Here is a 16,831-nt window from a genome sequence, read left to right on the forward strand (position 1 = left end):
GGAAAGCAGAAGGACACTTTTGGAACCTTTTTCTCTAAGAGTGTATGTGAGTCCAATAAGAATGTAATGAATGACTGTAACTGTCTTGAACAACAATGGGTCCTGGAGAAGACTAGCCTACCTTCATCAGGGCAGAAGGTGTTATGGGTGTAAGATGGCACAGTGATGCCATCTGTTGGTAAATGTTCATTACTGCAACTCTTGTGTTTTACCGGGGTGCTTGAGATACCCGGATGTGTTGTGATGTACTGAACAAGACTGGTTACTCGCATCAATGCCTCTGTCTCGTCATTTAACATTCAAACATGGTGTCAGAGTCGGATAACTAACCATGCTTTCCGCAAATTAGAGTCACCTGCTCTGGTTTACAAACAAATGCTTATTTGTGTAAAATTTCGCCCGGAATTGGCCTTAAGCTAGAGTGAGTTTGCTAGTTAGCTTCAGTGTTGTTAGCACCGGTTAGACATGGCAGCGAACATTCCCCCTCCCGCCGTTATGAAGCTCAGCGGGGATTGGAGCACGAACTGGGATACGTTTAGAGGTGAATGGGAGGACTACGCGCTAGCAACGGGACTTCTGGAAAAGGAAGATGAGGTAGTGGCTGCCACTTTGAGGACTATAATGGGAACTGAATGCCGACACGTATACAAACACAACCTGAACCTAACAGCAGCACAGCAAGGTAACGCTATAGCTATTCTTGATGCTCTTGAACATTACTTTACGCCAGCAAAGAACGTCATCTACGAGCGTTATGTTTTCGGTCGTTGCAAACAGGAGGACGGGGAGTCCATTGACAGCTTTGTCACTAGGTTAAGGGAAAAGGCAGCTACATGTGACTATGGTGCTTTAAGAGATGAACTGATCAGAGATACGATTGTGCTTGGCATAACGGATGAGGGCACCCGCAGACGTTTGCTGAGAGAACGTGACCTGAACTGTCTTGAACAACAATGGGTCCTGGAGAAGACTAGCCTACCTTCATCAGGGCAGAAGGCACCTTTCTTTTCATTTGGTAACATTACATAATTGAAAAAGGATTATAAACCAACTTTGGGAAAAGTTATAGTCCCAATGAACATTCTGTAAAAGTACATCTGATGTCAAATAGGGACTATTAACTAGAGCCCTTTAGCTAGCTAGGTTGCACATAAAAACAATGTGTCAAATATCAATCAATTATGGTATCAAAGGCTTTAAAAATGTACTAGAATGTAGCTTACCGAAGACAAATTGGCAGGCGTTCAACTGGGCTGATGGACTCCCGGTAGTTGGTATCCATCCAGTGATCCTGGCTCCAACCATCTGGAGCAGGTGATCGAACTGGCTTCGGTCCAGACGAAAGTAATTTCGGAATTCCTCTCAAAACAGTCGAAGCTCTTGAATTAGACAGTGGAATTCCCCTGCCTGCTTTCGGGACTTTAACCATCTCTGGATCCACACAGACCTGCGCTTTCGGCGGGGCTGGTCCCGGTCCAACAGTGCGATCAAGACCACCTTCCTCAACGTTGATCTCATTGTTGAAAGAGCCTACTCTGCTATCTTGACTATTTATTATTGCATTTCGCTCGAAAATTGCATTTTGGAGGGAAATTATATTATAGGCTCTCACAATTAATTTATGGATGTCATCGAATAAATAATATACTTGGTAAATAAAATAATAATACATTTGAAGAAATTCTGCAATCAAATTTTTTATGTAATCGCACATTTTACTGAATATGTGTGCAAAAAAATAATAATCTACATTCATAATTTGCTACGTTCTGTCAAGTCTACGCATACAATTTGACGCATACAATTTTATTCCTGTTCCCCCTTGGGTTGTGCCGTGGGTTATACTCGGCCTTGTCTCAGGATGGTAAATTGGTGGTTAAAGATATCCCTCTAGTGGTGTGGGGGCTGTGCTTGGCAAAGTGGGTGAGGTTATATCCTTCCTGTTTGGCCCTGTCTGGGGGTATCATCAGATAGGGCCACAGTGTCTCCTGACCCCTCCTGTCTCAGCCTCCAGTATTTATGCTCCAGTAGTTCATGTGTCGGGGGGCTAGGGTCAGTTTGTCATATCTGGAGAACTTCTCCTGTCTTATCCGGTGTCCTGTGTGAATTTAAGCATGCTCTCTCTAATTCTCTCTTTCTCTTGGAGGACCTGAGCCCTAGGACCATGACTCAGGACAACCTGGCATGATGACTCCTTGCCGACCCCAGTCCACCTGGCCGTGCTTCTGCTCCAGTTTCAACGGTTCTGCCTGCAGCTATGGAATCCAAGCCTGTTCACCGGACATGCTACCTGTCCCAGACCTGCTGTTTTCAACTCTCTAGAGACAGCAGGAGTGGTAGAGATACTCTTAATGATCAGCTATGAAAATCCAACTGACATTTACTCCTGAGGTGCTGACTTGCTGCACCCTCAACAACTACTGTGATTATTATTGTTTGACCATGCTGGACATAAATGAACATTTAAAATCTTGGCCATGTCCTGTTATAATCTCCACCCGGCACAGCCAGAAGAGGACTGGCCACCCCTCATAGCCTGGTTCCTCTCTAGGTTTCTTCCTAGGTTTTGGCCTTTCTAGGGAGTTTTTCCTAGCCACCGTGCTTCTACACTTGCATTGCTTGCTGTTTGGGGTTTTAGGCTGGGTTTCTGTACAGCACTTAGAGATATCAGCTGATGTACGAAGGGCTATATAAATACATTTGATTTGATTTGATTTTGATTTACTTACAGGCTCTAACCAATAGTGTAAAAAAAGGTATGTGTGTGTGTGTGTGTGTAGGTAGGTAAGTAAAGAAATAAAACAACAGTAAAAATACATTTGAAAATAACAGTAGCAAGGCTATATACAGACACCGGTTAGATAAACAAAGAGTAGCAGCAGCGTAAAAGAGGGGTTGGGGAGCGGCGCACACAATGCAAATAGTCTGGGTAACCATTTGGTTACCTGTTCAGGAGTCTTATGGCTTGGGGGTAAAAACTGTTGAGAAGTCTTTTTGTCCTAGACTTGGCACTCCGGTACTGCTTGCCATGCGGTAGTAGAGAGAAGAATCAATGACTGGGATGGCTGGAGTCTTTGACAATTTTTAGGGACACAGCCTGGTGTAGAGGTCCTGGATGGCAGGCAGCTTTGCCCCAGTGATGTACTGGGCTGTACACACTACCCTCTGAAGTGCCTTGCGGTTGGAGGCCGAGCAATTGCCGTACCAGGCAGTGATGCAACTGGTCAGGATATGCTCAATGTTGCAGCTGTAGAACCTTTTGAGGATCTCAGGACCCATGCCAAATCTTTTTAGTTTCCCGAGGGGAATAGGCTTTGTTGTGCCCTCTTCACGACTGTGTTGGTGTGTTTGGACCAATCTAGTTTGTTGTTGATGTGGACACCAAGGAATTTGAAGCTCTCAACCTGCTCCACTACAGCCTCGTCGATGAGAATGGGGGCTTGCTCGGTGCTCCTTTTCCTGTAGTCCACAATCATCTCCTTAGTCTTGTGTGGAGTAAACAGCTGATGCTCTCATGCATGCTTCAGTGTTGCTTGCCTCGAAGCATAGTTGTCATTTAGCTCATCTGGTAGGCTCGTGTCACTCAGCAGCTCGCGGCTGTGCTTCCCTTTGTAGTCCGTAATAGTTTGCAAGCCCTGCCACATCTGACGAGCATCAGAGCCAGTGTAGTATGATTCAATCTTAGTCCTGTTTTGACGCTTTTTTGTGTTTGACTGTTCGTCGGAGGGTATAGTGTTTTTTCTTATAAGCATCCATGTGCACGGCAGCTCTACCCTTTAGCTCAGTGCGGATGTTGCCTGTAATCCATGGCTTCTGGTTGGGGTATGTACGTACAGACACTGTGGGGACCACGTCATCGATGTACTTATTTTGTATTTAACGTTAATTTAGCTAGACAAGTCAGTTAAGAACAAATTCATATTTACAATGACGGCCTACACCGGCTAAACCCGGACCATGCTGGGAAAATTGTGCGCCACCCAATCACGACCGGTTGTGATACAGCCTGGAATCGAACTAGGGTGTCTGTAGTGACTCCTCAAGCACTGAAATGTTGTGCCTTAGACCGCTGCACCACTCTGGTGCCCAGTGATTGATAAAGCCACTGTCGGATGTGGTGTACTCCTCAATGCCATCAGAAGAATCGAGGAACATATTCCAGGCTGTGCTAGCAAACCAGTCCTGTAGCTTAGCGTCTGCGGCATCTGACCATGTCCTTATTTAGCGAGTCACTGGTGCTTCCTGCTTTAGTTTTTGCTTGAAAGCAGGAATCAGGGGGATAGAGTTATGGTCATATTTGCAAAATGGAGGGAGATCAAGAGATTTGTACACGTCTCTGTGTGTGGAGTAAAGGTGGTCCAGAGTTTTTTTTCTCCTCTGGTTGCACATGTAACATGCTAGTAGGAATGAGGTAAAACGGATTGAAGTTTCCCTGCATTAAAGTCCCCGGCCACTAGGAACGCCGCCTCTGGACGAGCATTTTCCTGTTTGCTTACTGCTCGTTGAGTGCGGTCTTAGTGCCAGCATTGGTTTGTGTTGGTAAATAGACAGCTACGAAAAATATAGATGAAAACTCTCTTGGGAAATAGTGTGGTCTACAGCTTATCATGAGATACTCTGTCTCAGGTAAGCAAAACCTAGAGTGTTCCTTAATATTTTATATATGTAGTGCACCAGCTGTTATTTACAAATAGACACAGACCGCCACCCCATATCTTACCGGAGGCAGCTGTTCTATGTTGCCGATGGACCGAAAACCCAGCCAACTGTATGTTATCCATGTCGTCGTTTAGCCACAACTCGGTGAAACATAAGATATTACAGTTTTTAATGTCCCGTTGTTAGGATAGTCTCATCCATTTTATTATCCAGTGATTGCACATTGGCTAATAGGACTGATGGTAAAGGCGGTTTACTCAGTTGCCGTCGGATCCTTACAAGGCACCCTGAACTACGTCCAGATATCTCTGTCTCTTCTTCATGCGAATAACAAGGATTTGGGCCTTGTTGGGTGTTTGAAGGAAATCCTTCATGTTCGACTCATTAAAGAATCAATATTTTTCCAGTACGAGTTGAGTCATCGCTGTCCTGATATCTAGAATCTCTTTTCGGTCACAAGAGACGGTGGCAGAAACATTATGTACAAAATAAGTTACGAATAACGCAACAACAAAAAACACACAGTAGCACAATTGGTTAGGAGCCCATAAAACGGCAGCCATCTTCTCTGGCTTCATCACACCCTGTAGTCTCGCAATCCCAAATTCCTCTCTGCAGCTGCCACCACAACATCAATTTTATGTGACTTATGTTCCATCCTTGCAGTACAGATAATAACTATTGCTATAAATGAAACAAATCCAATATTACTGAAACAAATCATCTATCCCTCTGTACTAGTACTGCTATTCACACCACTCTTCTCAGGATCCATACCCCTTGACCCATCTTCCTCTACTTTTTCACTGCCTCAGCATATGACAACTTCTGCACTACTCTAACCCTGGAAACTTCAACCTGCCTCTCTTACACTGGACATTTCTGATCCCCAGCCCCATGGGCACCCCTACAATTAACACATACCATTACTTAATCCAATGCTACACATTCCTTTTCCTCATGCCCTTCTGCACATTTCTCATACCTGGCTCCATACACCCAGTAGCCGGTTGTGTAATGTAAAATTATAGGGCATTTTTAACAGTGCATTTACCTGTAAGGTACTGTAAAACAACATGGGTAAAACAACAGTACCAAAGATTACTGTAAAAAACGGAGTAGCTGCAGTTATGGATGTCTGGAGCCCAGAAGTTTTGGACTAAAGACTTCTGCGCATGTGCAGGATCTGCTGAGCCCTCCCCCTCCGAGTCCTTTCAGTTCCTACTCAGTGCTCACTCACTCTGTGACTCCGCTGTCGAATGTTTATGCAATCAATGCAAACATAACTTCGACATGCAGCTATTTACTCTAGGTAAGCTATACATAGCCTATACAGCATATCAACAAGCAAGAAAGACAGGCGGCAAAGAGCGGTTTAATGTGCAAATATTGGCTATTGGGAGGCAGAGTTATTTTTTCAGCAACTCAGCATCACACAGTGCAGTTAGCTGATAGTTTTGCCCCAATGCAATGGGTAGACTGCACCTTGCTTGTGTTAAGGCAATATCCATTACAACAGACAGATAGCCTTCATATACACTGAGTGTACAAAACATTAGGAACACCTTCCTAATATTGATTTGGACCCACTTTTGCCCTCAGAACAGCCTCAATTTGTCAGGGCATGGACTCTACAAAGTGTGGAAAGCGTTCCAGTGGGATGCTGGCCCACGTTGTCTCCAATGCTTCCCACAGTTGTGTCAAGTTGGTTGGATGTCCTTTGGGTGGTGAACCATTCTTGGTACACATGGGAAACTGTTGAGCATGAAAAACCCAGCAGCTTTGAAGTTCTTGACACACTCAAACCGGTGCGCCTGGTACCTACTACCATACCCTGTTCAAAGGCACTTTAACCTGTTTCCTCCCCTTCATCTACACTCATTGAAGTTTATTTAAGCCCACCTAGAAACACCTGATTTATCCCACAGCATTAATGAATAAGACGGGTAGAAAATGAATCTGTTCATGTCATAAGTAAAGGCCTTTCAAAAAGAGGCTGTCATGATTGACTGTGGCACATATTTAACACGTATTGCTTGTTACAGAAGACTACTGTTGTACATTGAATATCCACTAGCAGATTTTTGTTGCATCTCCACTATATCTGTCATGTTACTGTGGTCATTTTAAAAGTCAATAAACATGTGTGTAGATTATACACTTTCGATCCCCCCGGTGTACATGCCGGTGTCCATGCCCCTGAACATCCATAGGCTGGAGTCACCTGACATATGTGTTAGGCCGAGAAACATTATTTAGATGGTTGTTTTATTGTTGTTGAAAGCTTGAAATGTACACAATGCAAAGGGACCTTGTTTCTAACACCCCAGGCAGAGACATGAGGTCTCCCTCCTCATCGCCCTGGGACTGTGCCATGAAACTGCTTGCAGGCACTGTGTCTCCGCGCAGCTTCATCTACCCTCTGTCGGATGCTGAAACCAAGGCTATGGAGGAGTACATCCAGGAGGCTCTCCAACAAGATTTCATCCACACATTCACCTCCGATGCGTCGGCAGCATTTTTCTTCATAGCCAAATGGACGGAGGTATCCACTACAGAGGCCTCAATTCCATCACCACCAAGTACCAAGAAAACCTACCCTCTCCTGTTGGTGCCGGCCAGTACAGTTCCATGGTGCTCATTTTTATACAACATCGGACCTGCAAAGTGCCTACAATCTCCTCCGCATCTGGGAGGGGGATGAATGGAAAACGGCATTCAGCACAATGTTCCAACACTAGTCTCAACGTCAACAGTGAAGAGGCGACTCCGGGATGCTGGCCTTGCAGAGTTGCAAAGAAAAAGACACATCTCAGAATGGCCAATAAATATAAAAGATTAAGATGGGCAAAAGAACAGACACTGGACAGAGGAACACTGCCTAGAAGGCCAGCATCCCAGAGTTGCCTCTTCACTGTTGACGTTGAGACTGGTGTTTTGCGGGTACTATTTCATGAAGCAGCCAGTTGAGGGCTTGAGGTGTTTGTTTCTCCAACTAGGCACTCTAATGTACTTGTCCTCTTGCTCAGTTGTGCACTGGGGCCTCCCACCCCTCTTTCTATTCTGGTTATAGCCAGTTTGCGCTATTCTGTGAAGGGAGTAGTACACAGCGTTGTACGAGATCTTCCGTTTCTTGGCAATTTCTCGCAAGGAATAGCCTTCATTTCTCAGAGCAAGAATAGCCTGACGAGTTCAGAAAAAAGGTATTTGTTGCTGGCCATTTTGAGCCTGTAATCGAACCCACAAATGCTGATGCTCCAGATACCCAACTAGTCTAAAGAAGGCTAGTTTTATTGGTTCTTTATTCAGCAAAACAGTTTTCAGCTGTGTTAACATAATTAGAAAATTGGTTTTCCAATGATCAATTAGCCTTTTAAAATTATAAACTTGGATTAGCTAACAGAACATGCCATTGGAACACAGGAGTGATGGTTGCTGATAATGGGCCTGTGTACACCTATGTAGATATTCCATTAAAGAATCTGCCATTTCCAACTACAATAGTAATTCAACATTAACAATGTCTACACTATATTTCTGATTAATTTTATGCTATTTTTGTCCGGCTCTGTATGAAGGCGAAGTCAGGTGCAGGAGAGCAGAGTATGATTAAATAAAGTGCACTTTATTATAGTTCCAAACCGGGAGCACAACAAAACAAACGCGCTCAAAAAACAGGCATTTTTCAGCCTTGACATACAGGTCATGCTCCAACAGTCATCCAAGTACCTTGCTCACCAAGGACACATGCTCGGGGCGTGTAGCGGAGTATATCTGAATGTCATCGATATACACCACAACACCCTGCCCGTGCCGGTCCCAGAAAATCTCATCTACAAAGGATTGGAAAACTGATGGAGCATTCTTCAACCCGTACGGCATGACGAGGTACTCATAAAATACCCTGTGGTGGTACTGAACGCTGTCTTCCACTTGTCTGCCTCTCGGATACGCACCAGGTTGTACACACTCCTGAGATCCAGTCAATGCACCGGCGTAAACCTCCATCCTTCTTCACAATAAAGAAACTTGAGGAGGCAGGTGAAGTAGAGGGCCGAATGTACCCCTGATGCAGGGATCCAGAGACATATGTATCCATAGCCACCGTCTCTGCTTGTGACAGGGGATACAATTGACTCCTGGGAAGCGCAGCGTCTGCCAGGAGATTTATCGCACAATCCCCCCCGTCGATGAGGTGGTAATTGAGTTGCCTTCTTTTTACAGAAGGCGAGAGCCAAATCAGCATATTCTGGGGGGATGTGCACGGTGGAGACCTGATCTGGACTTTCCACCATGGTAGTGTAACAGTATAACTTTAGACCGTCCCCTCGCCCATACTCGGGCGCGAACCAGGGACCCTCTGCACACATCAACAACAGTCACCCACGAAGCATCGTTACCCATCGCTCCACAAAAGCCACGGCCCTTGCAGAGCAAGGGGAACCACTACTTCAAGGTCTCAGAGCAAGTGACGTCACCGATTGAAACGCTATTTAGCACGAACCACCGCTAACTAAGCTAGCCGTTTCACATCCGTTACAGTAGCACCAACGGAAACCCCTACACACCTCCCTGAGCACTCTCGGGACCACCCCTTGAGAGCCCTCTGTTGCCAGGAAATAGTTGGGTTATGCAGAGCCAACCAAGGAAGGCCTAGTACCACAGGAAATGCAGGTGAGTCAATGAGAAAGAGACTGATTCTCTCTTCATGATTCCCCTGCATAACCATGGCCAAGGAGATGGTGGCCTCCCTAATTAGCTCAGACCGTAATGGTCAACTATCTAGAGCGTGTACCGGGAAGGGTCTAACTAGAGGAAAAATGTGGATCCCAAACCTAATGGCTAATGCTCTGTCGATAAAATTCCCAGCTGCGCCTGAATCGACGAGCGCCTTAAGCTGGGAATGTGGGGAAAACTCAGGGAAACAAACAGGCACAAACAGTTGATCAACAGAGGACTCTGGATGAGTGTGGTGCAAACTCACCTGTGTTGATGCCAGAGTGCCCTGCCTGTTGCCTCGATTCCCAGAACCAACACGGCACCGACCGGCAGTGTGTCCTCTGCGGCCACAGATGGAGCACGTGATGGTTCCTCCTCCCGTCTCCCTATGAGCAGCCCCTCCTAACTCCATGGGCACCGGAGCGGGGGTGCTGGACGATGGAACCGACAGAGGCCCCTCTGGACATCCGCGGGTGAACAGCAGGTTATCCAACCGGATGGAAAAATCCACCAGTTGGTCAAAGGTAATGGTGGCATCCCTGCAGGCCAGCTCACGTCGTAAGTCCTCTCGTAGGCTGCATCTACAGTGGTGGATGAGGGCCATGTCTTTCCAGCCTGCTCCAGCGGCCAAGGTTCGGAATTCAAGGGCAAAGTCCTGGGCGCTCCTCATCCCCTGCCTCAAATGGAAGAGCCTCTCCCCGCCGCTCTGCCCTCACGTGGATGGTCGAAGATGGCCCCGAAGCGACGGGTGAAATCCTCGAAGTGGTCTGGAGCTGTGTCTCCTTCTCTCCACACGGCGTTTGCACACTCCAGAGCTCTTCCTGTGAGGCAGGAGACGGCCACTCTCTCCCCTCCCGAGGGAGCTGGGTGCACAGTGGCCAGGTAGAGGTCCAGTTGTAGCAAGAATCCCTGGAACTGTGCTGCAATTCCATCATACTCCCTCAGAAGGGAGAGACGCATTCCCCCCGAATCTCCTCCGTTGGCCTGGAGAGCACGATCCATCATGGCACCAAGATGACGTAGCATGGCCGAATGTTCCTGGCCGCGCTCCTCGACTCTTCTAACCGGGGTACCTGATCCTGCTGACTCCATGTCAATCGGTGTGTAATTCTGTCAGGCTGTGTATGAAGGCGAAGTCAGGTGCAGGAGAGCAGAGTATGATTAAATAAAGCACACTTTATTATAGTTCCAAACCGGGAGCACAACAAAACAAACACACTCAAAATAATGGAACAATAAAGTAAAGCGCTTAACAACCACAACATAATATGAAAATAATTACACACAAAACATTATGGGAAACAGAGGGTTAAATACAAGTAGATTGATTGGGGAAATGAAAACCAGGTAAGTATGAAAACAAGACAAGACAAATGGATCAATGAAAAATGGAGCGGCGATGGCTAGAAAGCCGGTGACGTCGATCGCCGAACAAACAAGGAGAGGAGCCGACTTCGGGGGAAGTCGTGACAATTTTAATGGACAAAAAAATGCTTTCCTTTCAAAACAAGAACATTTCTAAGTGACCCCAAACTTTTGAACGGTAGTGTATATAAAAACATTTTTGGTGCTTGCTTGTTTTGCATGTTATTTTGGCATTAATACGTGTCACATATCAGTTTGAAAACAATGTGTCATTCAGTTAATAAAGCTGCAGACTCAAATGGTCTATTTTTGGTTTTCTTTATCCATTATTTTACCAGGTAAGTTGACTGAGAACACGTTCTCATTTGCAGCAACGACCTGGGGAATAGTTACAGGGGAGAGGAGGGGATGAATGAGCCAATTGTAAACTGGGGATTATTAGGTGACCTTGATGGTTTGAGGGCCAGATTGGGAATTTAGCCAGGACACCAGGGTTAGTACCCCTACTCTTACGATAAGTGCCATGGCATCTTTAATGACCTCAGAGAGTCGGGACACCTGTTTAACGTCCCATCCGTAGTTGTCTTTCACCCATATTGTTACACATAATAGACACGTCTCTCATGATAAATTAACTTTTCCTGTTATTAAGGCTGTGATTTTAACTATACCTATCGCCTTATGTCTATTTCTGTTCTCTGCTACTGCACGGCAAGCGGTACCGATGCACCAAGTCAGGAACCAACAGGACATTGAACAGCTTCTACCCACAAGCCATAAGACTGCTAAAGAGTTAGTCTGTAGCTGTTTGGTAAAATATTTAACTAACTTTTTCAAATCAAACTGTACTTTTCACATGCACCGAATACAACAAGTGTAGACTTACCGTGAATTGCTTACTTACATGCCCTTAACCAACAGTGCAATTCAAGAAGAGTTAAGAAAATATTTATCAAATAGACTAAAATAAAAAGTAATAATAAAAAGCAACACAATAAGAATAACAATAATGAGGCTATATAAAGGAGGCACCGGTACTGAGTCAGTGTGCGGGGGTACAGGTTAGAGGTCATTTGTACATATACTGTAGGTGGGGGTGAAGTGACTAGATAATAAACAGCGAGTAGCAGCAGTGTACAAAAGGCTGTTGAGGAGCCTTTTGGTCCTAGACTTGGCGCTTCGGTACCGCTTGCCGTGCGATAGCAGAGAAAACAGTCTATACCTTGGGTGACTGGAGTCTCTGTCAATTTTAAGGGCTTTCCTCTGACACCGCCTATTACATAGGTCCTGGCTGGCTGGAAGCTTGGCCTCAGTGATGTACTGGGCCGTTCGCACATACGCTGATGTTTACTATCTGTCACTTTATTCCTAGTTAAATGTACATATCTAACTAAATGACCTCGTACCCCTACACATCGAGACTGTACTGATACCCTCATTATCTGTCTATTATTACTTGTTTTTACTTTTCTATTATTTCTCTATTTTCTTTCTCTCTGCATTGCTGGGAAGGACCTGTCAGTAACATTTCACTGTTAACCTGTTGTTTACGAAGCATGTGACTAATAACATTTTATTTCGATTGTGTTTCATTTCAGGTCCTGGATTCACAGCTTGTTGATGAGAAAGGTCGAAGGAGAATGAAGAGAACAAGAACCGTGCCAGCTAACAGGCGGGCCGCAAACAGGCAAATAACGGTACAGTAGAACAGTGGTGTGCAGAACAGCATCACGCAACATACAACTTGCTGGTTCCATCTATCAATCAAAAACTACAAGTGGCTTCAGTGTGCATGCGATCACCAACACTGGACAACTGAGGGTGGAGAAACATTGCCTAGCGTACACTGCGCCCAGCCCGCCACAGGTGCGCGATGAGACAAGGACACCCCTACCGACCTCCCTAACCCGGGCGACGCTAGGCCAATTGTGCGTCGCCCCACGGACCTCCCGGTCGCGGCCGGTTACGACAGAGCCTGGGCGCAAACCCAGGACTCTGATGGCACAGCTGGCGCTGCAGTACAGCGCCCTTAACCACTGCGCCACCCGGGAGGCCCATCAAGTAACTTTTTAAGACCAAGATAAAGCAGCGATTTAGATTCATTGCCCTTGTATCTTGTATAAAACTGGTAGAGTTATAGAAATGTATGTCACTTTTTCCTTCCATTGACCTTCAACACATCGTGTAAGTGTTATTCTAACTGGTTGACTTCATACTGGGTCAGGGTTGAGGGTTTCACCTCACTCCCAATGGCCATTCTCTAAAATATATTTTTGACACTTCTGCTTCAAGTACTGTATATCCTTTTGCCACTCAGCAACAAAGGTGTTGTTTTCAGTGATTTATGGTGTTGGGGAACAAACTGTATTAGTTTGAGCCTTGCAAGTCGACACAAGTTCATATTTTCCAGGAATTGACATTGCACCGGAGCCAGCAGTGTTGAAGGCAGAGGTAGGTCACAGACATGGAAAGCCCCAGGAGCGCTCTCTCCTCAAGCTGCCACGGCTCAGCATGGGTCAAGTCAGAGGAACTACAGACAGTGGATAGATTTATAGAAGCCCTGGTATTAATGTGGATGCCTCTCTCTCTCCTTACCTGCCATCTTTCAATGAAGAGGTGTATTTTTCCACATGTCCCCCTCCAAACAGTGCCCTGAGGAATGCAGTGTTTTCAGAGATCTGTCTGTCTTTGCCCTCTGATTGTAAAACACACAGAGAAAAATAATGAAGGCCCACCACTGTAAGTGGATATATGTCATGAGGCTGACAGTCATTTCTTTGGATAAATCAGACCAATAGGAGTCCTCCTGGGGTAGCGTCTGGTTATCGTAAGGGCAATGAGGTGGTCTAGTCACTGAGCCTAGTGGTTATCATTAAAGGTGCATAGTCTTTAGATACTAGAACCTTTGTCCCTAATGGCACCCTGTTCCCTATCTAGTGCACTACTTCTGAACAGGACCCATATGGCTCTGGTTAAAAGTAGTGAGTGCACTAAATAGGGAATAGGGTGTCATTTGGGAAGTATGTTTGTCACAGAGAGTAGCTGTTAACATGAAATCATCTCAAAGCCTGTTAAAATGACTTAAATGTGAATCTCTTGTTTGCTCCTTTAATCAGGGAGATCTTTCTCTGCTGTCAGGCAGCTTGAATCGTTGCTAAGAACAAAGGAGTAGAGTGAGAACTAGAGTAACTGTTACAACATAACACCATAATGTTCTGTGAACTTTTGTCTATTTCTCTTGATCTTCACTGAGATGCTATCGACTATAAATCTACTCAAACGTTGTGTGAGATTTGATCTAATCATAATCAATCTAATTATAACCACAGAGTGTAAACCTCTGTTCTAGCAGTGTGTGAGCGCTGTGTTTGGATGAAACAATGATATTCACGAACAAGACATCCCACTGGAGCTGGAAGTTCAGCTGTTGTCTGCCTGGTGGACTGACTGAGAGGAGCCCATCAAGGTCCAAGGCAATATACTATGTGAGTAACACAATTAGGTACAGTGTATCATTACTTTGGCTTGATGAACATACAATTGAGCACTCTTTGTTTAGTAAAAGTAGACCTCCTTGTTATCCTTTGCAGTGAAAACATTGCTGTTTGGTCGGGGGTTGATTGAAGAACCTGCTGTTTTAGGTTGACTTGACAATGCCTGTTCAAAAGAAAACAGGCTTCAGGACAGTCACTCCAGGACTGTGTCAATTTATTTTACCTTTATTTAACTAGGCAAGTCAGTTAAGAACAAATTCTTATTTTCAATGACAGCCTAGGAACAGTGGGTTAACTGCCTGTTCAGGGGCAGAACGACAGATTTGTACCTTGTCAGCTCGGGGGTTTAGAGCTTGCAACCTTCCGGTTACTAGTCCAACGCTTTAACCATTAGGCTACCCTACCGCCCCATAAACAATAAACAATGTTGAGGACAGTATGATCTTTTGACACAAGAAAGCGCTGCTGGAACAGGGTGTTTTTTTTCTTTCCCCTCTGAGCAATGCTTCAAAGCCAACACCTCGTGAAATAGCTGGATAATTGCAATGGATGACTTGCAACACCAATACACATGGGTTTGGAGCTTTTTGTTGACTGTTGTGTGGCATTCAAATCCCCCACTCAGTATAATTCTCTGTTCCAGGCCACTGGCCAGCCATAGTAATCTGTAGTTTATTTTTTGCCTGGTCAGCTCAGTGCACGAGCCATTTGGGATGAAGACATTAGTGCACTGAGATGACCAGACCTAGTGGGCCAGGTGCTTTCTCATCCATCTCTGTCATCTGAGATCTCTCCACTTAAAGGTTTTGAAGGAAGCTCAGGCCCAGCATATCTTCAGATCTCTATCTTCACCCCATTTCTCTCAGATTGTTTATCAATAATGCCTCATAGGTTTTTAATTCAATGCATAAATTGAATAATTTCCAAGCGTTAAAGGTATTTATGGAACATGATACATTATTGTATCAAAAAGACAACCAAGTTGTTACTATCAAACATATTTATTTATTTTTACAAGAGAAACTGTTAAGTCTCATGTCACATGTACTTATTGAAGACTTAAAGACTTCATCATTGGCAGTGTACAAGATCCCACAAATTGGGCATGGCACAACATAGCACAATGTGCACACCACACAATAATCGAGTGAGCCCCTTTCTCTAGCTGGGCTTGGTATGGGCTATCCTGTGTTGGGCTGGATTAATTAAAGCGGTTGCTCAGGCTCTCCAGCCTGCTCAGGCTCTCCAGAGCCCATTGAGTAAAATCAGAACATCGCTTATTTTCGTAACCGCTTGAATTACTCCTGGGTATCCCTAATTGGGCATAATTACATGTTTGTTTGATATTGTTATTGTGTAAGAACGTCTGTGTGTGCAATGCTGGAGATATGACCAGAGAGGTATGTAAGATAGAAAACATCTCAGCAAACATGACCCCATTGGCTCCATGTGGGTATTTGGTAGGCAAGGTGGGCACGGGCTAGCCCACAGCAGTCCCGCATCAGCCCAACAGGTCTAGCCAACACCAAGCCCAACACAGGCGAGCCCACACCAGCCCAACACAGAATAGCCCACACCAGCACAGAAGATTCCCTGCTTATTGCCCGCCAGGAATTAATAACACAACCAATGCTTAGTTCAAACCACAGGTCACGGTATAGCTGGGAATAACTGAGGATACCCAGACAATATAAAATAGAATAGAATATAAAAGAATGCGGTAGAATATAATATGATAGAATAGAAAAGAATAGAGACATTTTAGATGTTTTGTTTATAAGATAATTTTACTTTACCAGCATGAAAATCCAATCCATACAGGACATGATACAGTGGAGCAGGGGTGTCACGCAACGCAAATATCTGAAGTGGCACACAGTACGTGCGGATGGCTGGAGGTGGTCCGTAAGGAGTTGCAATCTAGAGCCATAATCATTATGCTTAATTCTATGTAAAAAAAAACTATGTTTATTTCTCTGCATATCTAAGCATACCTCTTGAGCTGTCTGTATCCTCCTGACTAGTGGTTATTTTTTTAAAGAAATTAAATATGCTTCTCTTCATCTAAAATCTGGGTAAAAGATTGAGTCATGTGAGTCATATTCAGTATATTGTGTAATTGCTTGCTTTTCTAAAGTCTGCCAACCTTGCCAGAAGGCATGCCAGCTAAGATAGTTAGACAGGCTAGCTAATTGTTGTTTGGCTGATACCTGATCCTCCTTGATATTTAATTCTGAATAAAAAATGCAACATCACACTTGGTGTAAACCTTTTTAGTAAGCATTCACCATCACATTGAAATTATACTGTGAAATACATTTTAATTAAAGCTATTGAAATTTGGAAATTATTCTGTCTCAAGTACCATTTACCTTAGGATCAACTTAAGTCAACTTTGAATAAGACCATCATTTAAACTATACAGCCAACAGACTATTATTGACATCAGTCTTCATTGAAGACTACCTGTTCTGGAGGACATCTGCAATTTATTATTTTCATTAGGATCCCCAGGGGCGTTGCCAGAAATGAAAGAAAAAAAAAACAACCGGACATAGATTAGATTGTTTGGGATAGGGGGCAGCATTTTCACT

The 16,831-nt window shown here is 44.6% G+C and overlaps 1 long non-coding RNA gene across 1 annotated transcript; it reads left to right on the forward strand.

Annotated features, from left to right (window-relative positions):
- The first annotated feature begins 235 nt into the window (after positions 1-235).
- On the forward strand, positions 236-2,705 carry LOC149984687 (uncharacterized). Its single transcript, XR_016494822.1, has 2 exons — positions 236-1,015; positions 2,147-2,705. It is a non-coding gene; the product is annotated as an uncharacterized LOC149984687 (long non-coding RNA).
- Positions 2,706-16,831: the final 14,126 nt, after the last annotated feature.

The sequence above is a fragment of the Oncorhynchus mykiss genome, chromosome 3 (assembly GCF_057628025.1).
Source record: "Oncorhynchus mykiss isolate SJ-2025 chromosome 3, ASM5762802v1, whole genome shotgun sequence".
Taxonomy (NCBI): Eukaryota; Metazoa; Chordata; class Actinopteri; order Salmoniformes; family Salmonidae; genus Oncorhynchus; species Oncorhynchus mykiss.